Here is a 10,606-nt window from a genome sequence, read left to right as displayed (position 1 = left end):
CTGCAGGAGCTCAGGAGATTGTTAGGGCCCTGGGCTTCATACCCCACCCTGCTCAGCTTGTGTAACATGTTCTTTAGAAAGGGGGATACTTCGTGTGGGCTTGGTGCGGTGGACCTCCAAAGGCTTTTGAGCAAGCTGCTGTTCCTGCAGGCCGGGCTGCATGGCTGTGTACTCTGCATCTTGGTGAGGTAAGATTTACCTTAGCTCCTGAGGTCAAGGGCTTGGGGCACAGCGGCCAGAGCCTGAGTCAGCAGGAGGATTCAGACGCAAGTTGATTTGGGAGATTGCTGTGGGAATCTGACTGGGGTAGGAAAATGAGTCAGGGAAAGGAGGCTTTGTGAAACACGTGACTAGTTGTGTGTGTGAGTGTGTGTATGTGTGTGTGAGTGTGTGTATGTGTGTTTGTGAGTGTGTGTGTGTATGTGTGTGTGAATGTGTGTGAGTGTATGTGTGTTTGTGAGTGTGTGAGTGTGTGTGTGTGTGTGTGTGTGTGTGTGTGTGTGTGTGTCTTGAGGGGAATGTGTACCTGTCACCTTAGGACTTGAAAAGCTGGGGCTAGAGGATTTCCACAATTTTGTAGCTAACTTGGGCTTCATAATGAGTTCCAGGTCCACCTGGGTTACAGACTAAGACTTCATTTAAAAACAAACAAAAACTCACTACTGTGGCAGCTGGGCCCAGCTGTGGGACTGTAGAGTGGCAAAGGTATGCTCCTCCAGGACTTGTGGGCACACTTGTTCCCTGGCGTCTCCATCTTGCCTCTGTGTGGGTTGACCAATGGCTGACATCAGAAAGCCCCCAGCAGAACTGTGACTCCAGACAGTTGAAAGTTGGGTAGAGCATTCATGAAAACTGGCTCCTGCCCAGTAGACCCGGACTCAGCACAGATGGCCCCTCCCCCACGGTGTGGATTTCAGTTTAGCCACATGGAGGGTGGTTATAACTGGAGCAGACAGACTTGTTTCTTGCAATTCGAGGCTTTTCTATTCAAATGATCCTATTTTTTAAACCTACCACATGAACATGCAGCCAACATCATCACACCCCCTTAGTGACAACATTTTAAGTGTCCAAGGCCGCCCTTCAAGGGAGCAGTGTGGACCACGGTCTTGGGATACTTGGGGTGGTCTGGTTGAAAGGAAAACGGGTGAGGAATAGAGGGTGAGTGTGGCACATCAGGCCTGAATGTCACGTGCCGTGGCTGCGGACTGTCTAGAGATAATCCTCCCATCAGGCGGGGGCTAGGGAGGTGGCCCAGTGGGTAAAGCATCCGCTGTGCAAGTATGACAACTGAGTGCAGAACCCCAGGACCCACATAAAGCCAAATGCTATGGTGCATGTCTGTAATCCTGAACTCCAATGGCTCTTAACCACTGAGCCATCCCTCCAGCCCTGTCTCTTGCTTCTAAGAGTGCATGGTGGCATGTACACACCCACATTCACATGCAGGAAGAAACCCACACTCAAAAAGACTAAAAGGAAACCTTCAGGCAGTTCGGTGGCCTTCGGTGGGAGGGCGTGTGGAAATCTGGTTGGTTCCCTCAGCTTGCTGTCCATTCTCAGTTAACGTGTTCTGTGGGCTCTGGGGTTTAAAGATGGCTGCTACATCTCGACTCTCTCCCTAGGACCCACTCGTGACTTGGGAAAGAGATGGGAAGGCCTAGATTAGATTGTACAGAGGCTGGAAGCTTCCAGGACTAGGCCTAGGTTAGCAGACGGAGGCAGTTAGCCTCAGGATGACAATCAAATCAGGCAAATAAAAGTTACGTTAGCACACAACTTGGCAAGTTAGCTGGGCTGTGGCCAGGAAGCCACAGGAGTCCGCTTGCCTCTGCCTCCCCAATGCTGGGGTCAGGAAGAACCACTCTGAGTCCAGGGCCTCACACTTGCGCTGACCGAGGCACTTTACCGCATGCGCTGTCCCAGGCCCAGCCTTCTGCCTTCTTGTGGCATAAAACCTCCAAATGCGGTAGCATGAGTCAGAATTCCCTTCCTTTTTAGGACTAAGTATTATTCCACTGAGTGGAGCCTTGGGGACCTTTTGCCTTGCGGCTGTTGTCAACTGTGTTCTTATGACGTGTCTGTGCAAGTATCACTCCAAGGCTCTACATTTGCCTACCTATTCATTCATTCATTCAATCATTCATTCATTTTGTATGTGTGTGTATTTGTCAAGCTGTATTATATATGTATGTATTTTTCGTTGTATGTGTATGTATGTATGTGTATTTGTTGAACTGTATTTTGTATGTGTTTTGTATGTATTTTGTGTGTGTGTGTTTGTTGAACTGTGTGTAAGTGTGATGTGTACATGAGTGCATATGTCTGACAACCCCCCAAATGGCGTCAGGCTTCCTACTCTACTTTTTTCTATCTTGTTCCCTCGACTCAGGGTCTCTCAGCGAATCTGTAGCTAGGCTGGCAGCCAGCAAGCTTCCTGCCCCCAAGGACCCCCCCACCCTCACCCCCACCCCCATCCCCACCCCCACCCCCACCCCCCACCCCCCACCCTCACCCCCACCCCCATCCCCACCCCCACCCCCCCACCCCCCACCCTATCTCCACCCTCACCCCACCCCCCATTCCTACCCCCACACCCCCACCCCACCCCCACCATCCCCACCCCCACCCCCACCGCCCACCCCCACCAGTCCTTCAGTCTCTATGTCATGTAGCTGTAGCGTTACAGCGTGATCACAGCCATGTCTGGCTTTTACGTGGGCGCTGCAGATGTAGACTCAGGGCCTCGTGCATGCACCGACCCACGGAGCTTTCTCTCCAGCCCAGCACAGGTCATCTCTTTCCGTACAGCTCCCCGTGGGATGCAGGGTCTGAGGCCCAATTGGTCTCTGCTACTGTTGTCCTGTGCTGGGGACACTCACCACGGCTTTTATGCCCATGCTTGTAGATTGCTGCTTTTTAAAAAAATGAACACTTTCATGTGGACACTGAACTCAGGTTTTTTGGTTTATGCGGTAATGTTTTGTCACTGAGCCATCTCATGACCCTTTCTACCTTTTCTTTTTTCTTTATTTCTTCTTCTTCTTCTTCTTCTTCTTCTTCTTCTTCTTCTTCTTCTTCCTCTTCCTCTTCCTCTTCCTCTTCCTCTTCCTCTCCTCCTCCTCCTCCTTTTGAGACATGGTTTCTCCGTGTAGCCCTGGCTGTCCTGGATACACTTTGTAGACCAGGCTGACCTCGAACTCACAGTCATCCGCCTGCCTCTGCCTGTGACTACTGATATTAAGGTGCGCACCACCACACCCGGTTCCTACCTTTTCTTGAGTCAGGGCCTCTTATGTCTCAGGCTGGCCTTTAGCTCACTAAGGAGCCAAGGGAGATCTTGGACTTCCAATCCTGCTTTCTGGGGTTGCTGGCTCTCCACGCTGGCGTCTCTCTGCCGTTGGGGAGCAGCTGGGAGGCTACAGATGTGATTGACCACCAGGGGGCGCACTGCGGGGCTCCTTGAAATAAACTCAGCTACTGGCTGCTTCTCTGGGCTGCGTTTGTTTGCTGTCTCTTTACAGCCCCCTTTGCAGACACTCAGTAAATATGGAGTCAAAAATACAAGAGAGCCGAGGCTCTCCTGGCACGGATACTCCCTGAGTTCAGTTCCTGGCACTACAAAGATAAAGTGTGCATATGTGTTTGTGTGTGTGTGTGTTTCTTTTCTTTTTTTTTTTCTTGTTGATTTTTTGAGACAGGGTTTCTTTGTGCAGCCTTGGCTGTCCTGGACTAGCTCTGTAGACCAGGCTGGTCTCGAACTCATGAAGATCTGTCTCCCTCTTCCTCTTGAGTGCATTACAGGCATGTGTCACCTGGCTAGTGTATATATTTCTCTGTGTTTGTGTGTGTGTGTATGTGTCTGTGTGTGTTTGCTTATGTATATATGTATGTATATATACATGTATACATGTATATATGTATGTATGTATATATGCATGTGTGTATATGTGTGTGTTTGGTTATGTATATATGTATGTGTGTGTATGCATATGTATATATGTGTGTTTATGTGTCTGTGTTTGTGTATGTGTGCATGTATGCATGTATATGTGTATATGTGTGTGCATATGTGTGTGTTTGGGTATGTATATATGTATGCATGTATATATGTATATTTACATTTGGATATATGTGTGCATGTATATGTATATATGTGTGTGCACATGTCTGTGTCTGTGTGTATGTGCATATATGTGTTTATGTTTGGATAGGTATGTATATGTGTCTATGTATGTGTGTGTATGTGTGTGCCTGTGTCTGTATATATGCATATGTGTGTTTGTGTTTGGGTGTGTATGTATGTGTGTGTATGTGTTATGTGTGGGCAGTTCTTATCTCTTTCTTTTAATCCTTGACTTCACATTAAGCACACTGGATTCAAGAGAAATAGTAATTAGTTCCGATCATGATTGTGGGCTGCAAGGAAAGAGAAAGTGGAATCTGTGGGCTACAAGATCCTTGTTCTGTAGGGCAAGGGCAGCCTCCTCACGAGAGGGCAGCCGTGGTCTCCCAACGGTAGAAATGGTGTCTGTCTCGCAGTGCCTATGATGCATGCACGCTTATGGCTTCTGTGTTGACCACCTCAGAACCTCAGGGCTTGGGAACGAACAGCAAGGCATGGGCATCCAGCTAGCACGCCCGACCCTCTCAGAGCAGGATGAGGAAAAAGGAAAAAGGTCAGGGCTTCTCAGCACCAACCAGTGATCGGGCACAAGCACCTGCGCATCGTCAGTCACTTTCTAATTTAGTCTATGCAGCTGCAGAGTATAAGATTGTGCTTTTATTCTTAATTTATTTATTTACTCTGTGTGTGTGTGAGGGGGGGCGGCACATGGGCACAGAGGTCAGATGTCCACCTTTGCAGGAGTCCATTGTCACCTTCCACTGTGTGATCCCCAAGGATCAAACTCTGGTCACCAGGCTTGGCAGTAGCACCCTCACAAACTGAGCCACTTGTGCTTTTAAAGGTACAAATTGACAGTCAGATTCGATTTGGTGGTAAATGGCGGAGGTGGGGAAGGACAGATAGCCGGGCTTCTGGCACAGCCCCAGCTCGCCGGGAGCTGGTTTTTTTGTTTTGTTTTTTGTTTGTTTGTGGTTTTTTTTTTGTTGTTGTTGTTTTGTGTTTTGAAACAGGGTTTCTTGAAACAGGGTTTCTCTGTGTAGCCTCCCGAGTGCTGGGATTAAAGGTGTGCGCCACCACGCCCAGCGTGCAATCAGTGTCAAATGAGCAGGAAAGCGGTGCCTAAGCCTCCTTCCATCTTTCCGTGTGTGCAGATGAGGGCACAGGTGACCGGCTCACCTTTACAGGAAGCGGCTTCTTCTGAAGCTCTGTGGGAGGTCATCACCACTGGAGTCCCCTCTCTTCTCCCAGGCCATGGAGTTGTCACATCCCAGGGCATCTTGTACAAAGCGAAGAGGAGAAAACTCTGCACTGCTAGCAGCAGTTTCCCACCTCAAATGACCTGAAGTTAAAAAAAACCAAGATAGATAGATAGATAGATAGATAGACAGATAGATAGATAGATAGACAGACAGATGGAAAATAAGCTCTGGGTTCACAGAGAGGCCCTTCCTCAAAGGCAGGGTTCTTAACCTGTGGGATGCAACCCCTTTGGGGTCAAACAACCCTTTCACAGGGGTCACCTAAGACCATCAGAAAATGCAGATATTTACAGTACTATTTATAACAGCAGCAAAATTACAGTTATGAAGGAGCAAAAAATAATAATTTTATGGCTGGGCGTGGTGGAGCATGCTGTCGCGGCATGTGGCAGGCAGAGCTTTGGGTTCACAGCCAGCCTGGTGTGCAAAGCGAGATGCATTTCATGAAATTATCAAAGAATTAATTAAGTACACTTAAATGATAAAAATCCTAATAATCATTAAAGTTATCACACTTAAGATGTTATCAGCAGGCTAAGGCTGTAGCTCAGTTGGTAGCGTATTCATGAAGAGCTGACTTCATGTCCCAGCACCACATAAGGCAGGCATGGCGGTGCACACCTGTAACCCTAGCACGTAGGAAGTAGAGGCAGGGGGATCAGCAGTCCGTGAGCGGAGACCAGCTTCGACTATGTGAGACCCCAGCTCAAAGTTAGTAACAAAAGGCCAGGCATGGTGACCTTCATCTTTAATCCTAGCACTCAGGGGGTAGAGGCAGGTGGGCCTTTGTGGATTTGAGGCTAGCCTGGTCTACACAGTGAGTTCCAGGCCACTAGGGCTACATACTGACAATACCTTGTCTCAGTGATTATGATGATGATGATGATGATGATGATGATGATGATTTCAAAACAACAAGTACCCAACACCTTCTAGTATCTAAAATTATCCCTCAAGAGTTATTCCTTCCGCACCTTGCTTTACAAAATCACTAGGTTTGATGTAACACATGAAATGTGAGAGTGGTCATTCAGCACGAACGAGACACTGAGCTGTTTCTGTCCCCTGCTTCTTAAGAGACCTTACTGGACAGAAAAGGGCTGGGTTTTTTTTTTTTTAAGATTTGTGTGTGTGTGTGTGTGTGTGTGTGTGTGTGTGTGTGTGTGTGTGCACACGCGTGTGTGCTTGTGGGAAGGGGATGTCAGACCCCCTGGAGCTGGAGGTACAGGACTCTGTGAGTTCTCTGATGATGATGCTGGCTACTGAGCTCTGGTTCTCGGCAAGAGGCAGCAAGCACTCTTCCCCTGAGTCACCTCTCTGACCGCCAAAGGCTGCTAGACTCTTCCTCACACAGTGGGAGGTGTGCAAGGCCCCTAACTACTGACAAGTCAGCTCATATTTTCACTTAAATTGGGTAACTGAACCCGTTTGTACACATAAGTAGTAACAGACATTTGAATTTTATTAAGACTGCTATAACATAGAAAGAAATCTAGCCTCAATATATAGCCATGGCCTAATTGTTTTGAAAGAAGGCATCCAATTCAGAGGTGTAGTTAAACCAAGCCTTGTTGTTTAAAGTCTAGAGAGGTCCTTTTCCGCTCAGCACCTGACTTTAAGAACTTGTGATGTGTCAGGCATGGTAGTTCATGCTGTAATCCCAGCACTCAGGAGGCAGAAGCAGGCAGATCTCTGTGAGTTCGAGGCCAGCCTGGTCTACAAAGTAATTCCAGCACAGCCAAGCCACACAGAGAAACCCAGTCTCAAAACACCAAAACCAAAAAAAAAAAAAAAAAAAAGAACTTGTAATGTATTGATTTCTGTGGGGGAAAAGTGACCAACTAAAGCCGGATCGGAGCGCTCTGGTAGCTGTGTTTACCTTATCTTTTCCATCTTGACAGAGAAAAGTCATGAACCCCGACATGCTAAGGCATTTTCAGCTAAGGACCAATCCCCCAGTTCCTGGAATGTCTAGAGTTCAAAACGTGTCCACTGCAATCGGGCTCTCAGACCCTGAGAGGGAATGTTTGCCAAAGCAGGGCTGAGTGTGTGCAGGTCAGTGTGTTTGCTTCACACGCATTGGTGAGGTAAAGCCGTAGACCCTGAGCCTCCATCGCTCCCTGCCACTGAAGGCTGACCCAAGCACACCACATGGATGCGCCCGGTACCTTCCTTCCTTCCACAGCGCCTTCTTTCGGCTTATTTGCATATTCCACACCATTTTGGTTTGTTATGTGTAGAAAACTAGGGCTAGAGGTATAGCTTTGTGGTACAGTGTTTGCCTGCCATGCATGAGGTCCTGGGTTCAAACCCCATCACCCACCAAAAGATGTAAAAAAGTTCTGTTTGTTTTTTGGTTTTTCGAGACAGGGTTTCTCTGTGTAGCCCTGGCTGTCCCGGACTCACTTTGTAGACCAGGCTGGCCTCGAACTCACAGCGATCCTCCTGCCTCTGCCTCCCGAGTGCTGGGATTAAAGGCGTGGGCCACCACGCCTGCTGTGAAAAAATTCTTTAAACCAAAGGAACCCAAACTGGGCAGCTTACACAGAAGTGTGTTCTGTCACACTGCTAGAGGCCCAAGTCTGGCCTCTTTGCAGAGGCTTTGGGCTGAGCGTGTCCTAGGACTCTAGCCGGTTCCTGGAGATTTGTCAGCAGTCTCCAGATGAGTCAGGTCAGCCATGCCTCTGGCTTTGCTTGGAGTTCTTGCTCTTTACAAGTCTGCACGTCCTGTCCTGCTGCTAAGAGCACAGGTCGCATCGCATTAAGGCCGGCTTAGGCCCCATTCACACATGCTGTCCGGAGCTGAACATGTCTTCCTGTCCAACACCATTCAACCCACAGCAGGCTTCCCAAAATCAGCCTGAGACAGAACACAAAGAAAAAAATCGAAACAGCAAAAAAGGCGTGTCAGGGGAGAGCAGCCCTTCGCCCTGCAGCCCTTTGCTCTGGAATCTAGCTTGTGTTTCCTGCTAAGTCCAGAACATCAATACAACTGATAAAACCAAGATTGCCCGCAGAGATGGTGCCTAATTTCCCACAGGCCTCTCTGACAAGGATGTTAGACACACCCCATGCTTACTTAGGACCATGGTGTTTGTGGCAGAGTTCACCATGGCAGCGCCCCGTAGATCCAAACCGGGACCCTCAGAAAGCCGCCTTCCAAATTCATTCCTAAGGGCCAGAGACATGGCTCAGTGGGTGAGAGCCCTGACCAACACAAGCCTGTCAGCCCAGGTCAAAGCTGGGTGTTATAGCCACATCTGTGATCCCAGCGCTCCTACCAAGATGGGCAGTGAGTCCTGGCAGTTCGGGGGGCCAGCTAGCCAGGAGTACTCAGTGCAGTGACAGAAACAAAGGGGAGAGGCCCTGAGCCAACAAGGTGGGTAGGAACTGACTCCCAAAAGGCATCACACACACACACACACACACACACACACACACACACACACACACACACACGGACGGACGGACAGCAGGTGCCCTGTGCACCATACTCTGTTCTCAGTATCTGAGCTGACTGTTTCTTCATGAGGATTCAGGGCAGGGCAGAACCAGATCACAGTTACCATAGTTACTAAGCCATTGAAGGCTTTTCTGGTTCCGTGCCCCTCCCCTTCTCACAGCCTGATCCTGAGGCTCGTGGCTTGGTTCAGTGACATGTGGTTCTCTCTCTCTCTCTCTCTCTCTCTCTCTCTCTCTCTCTCTCTCTCTTTCTCTCTCTCCCTATCTCTCTCTCTTTCTAAATATGTATGTATTTATGTATGTATGTATACATATATGTGTGCATGTGTGTGTCTGTACCTAAGTGTGTGTGTATACCAGCATTTCATAGACTATGATATACAGAATTACATGCAGATTTAATAAAACAGGAAACCAGGCACTGGAGAGATGACTCAGGAGCTAAAAGCATGTACAGCTCTTGTAGACATCCTAAATTCAGTTCCCAGCACCCACACCTTTGGGCAGCTCTCCTCAACTGCCTGGACCTCCAGCACCAGGGGCCCAACACCCTCTTCTGTCTTCCATGGGCACTGTACCCAAGTGCACATAGGTACACAGACATACATGTGATTTATAAAAATAATAATTCCAGATGTGGTAGTGTGCCCCTTTACTACCAGAATGTAGGGGGGCAGAGACAGACAGAGCTCTGTGAGTTCGAGGCCAGCCTGGGCTACACAGTGAGTTCCAGGCCAGCCTGGGCTACACAGTGAGACCCTGTCTCAGAACAACAATAACAAAACAACCAAAGACTGAGCCTCACCATCATTTTCACACAGCAACCACAATTTTATTTTCTTTTTCTATAAATGTGTGGACTTTATCTACTTCACGTGAGTGGACTCAAATGGGGCTGGTGAGATGGCTCATAGGTAAAAGCCTTCGCCACCAACCTTGACAACTGGAGCTGAACCCTGGGACTGACATGGTAGAAGGAGAGAGCCAACTCCAGCGAGTTGACCTCTGACCTCCACGTGATCATTCCCAGCCACCTAAAACATACATGAATAAATAAGTGTGACAATTGTTTAAAATGGAATCACTCATGTCTTCTTATAAATGGCTCATTTAACAGGGCCATTCCTGCAATTCCTGTTCATGTTGTACCATATCAGGGCCTGTGTGCATTCACGTGTGTGCGTGCATGCATGTGTGTGCATGCGTGCATGTGTGTGGTGTGTACGTGCGCACAGATTTGTTTTTTGTTTTTTGACTTTTCAAGACAGGGTTTCTCTGTGTAGCCCTGGCTGTCCTAGACTCTCTTTGCAGACCAGGCTGGCCTTGAACTCACAGAGATCCCCCTGTCTCTGCCTCCTGTGTGCTGGGATTATAGGTGTGAGCCATCATACCTGACCCATTTGGGGCATTTTTAAAAGATTTAATTATATTGAAAAAATTAAGGGTGTGTGCTTGTGTGTGTACAAGTGGATACATGCACATTAGCACAGGTGTCGTGGAGGCATCGGATCCCCTGGATCTGGAGTTGCAGGTTGCTGTGAGCTGCCTGATGTGGGTGCTGGAAATCAAACTCTGGTCCTCCAGAAGAACAGGAAGTACACCTAACTCCTGAACTGTCTCTCTAGCCCCAACCTTGCTACTATGGAATTTGATCTCTATGCCCGAGAGGAGGTCAGGAAGAGGCCATTGCTGAGAAGGTGACTTGCCATCTCAGTCAGGGACTCTCGGTGAGTAGGAGGCAGCGACAGGAGAGATG

Source organism: Acomys minous, assembly GCF_964271855.1.
Source record: "Acomys minous genome assembly, chromosome: 18".
Taxonomy (NCBI): Eukaryota; Metazoa; Chordata; class Mammalia; order Rodentia; family Muridae; genus Acomys; species Acomys minous.
Note: the sequence above shows the minus strand (reverse complement) of the source record.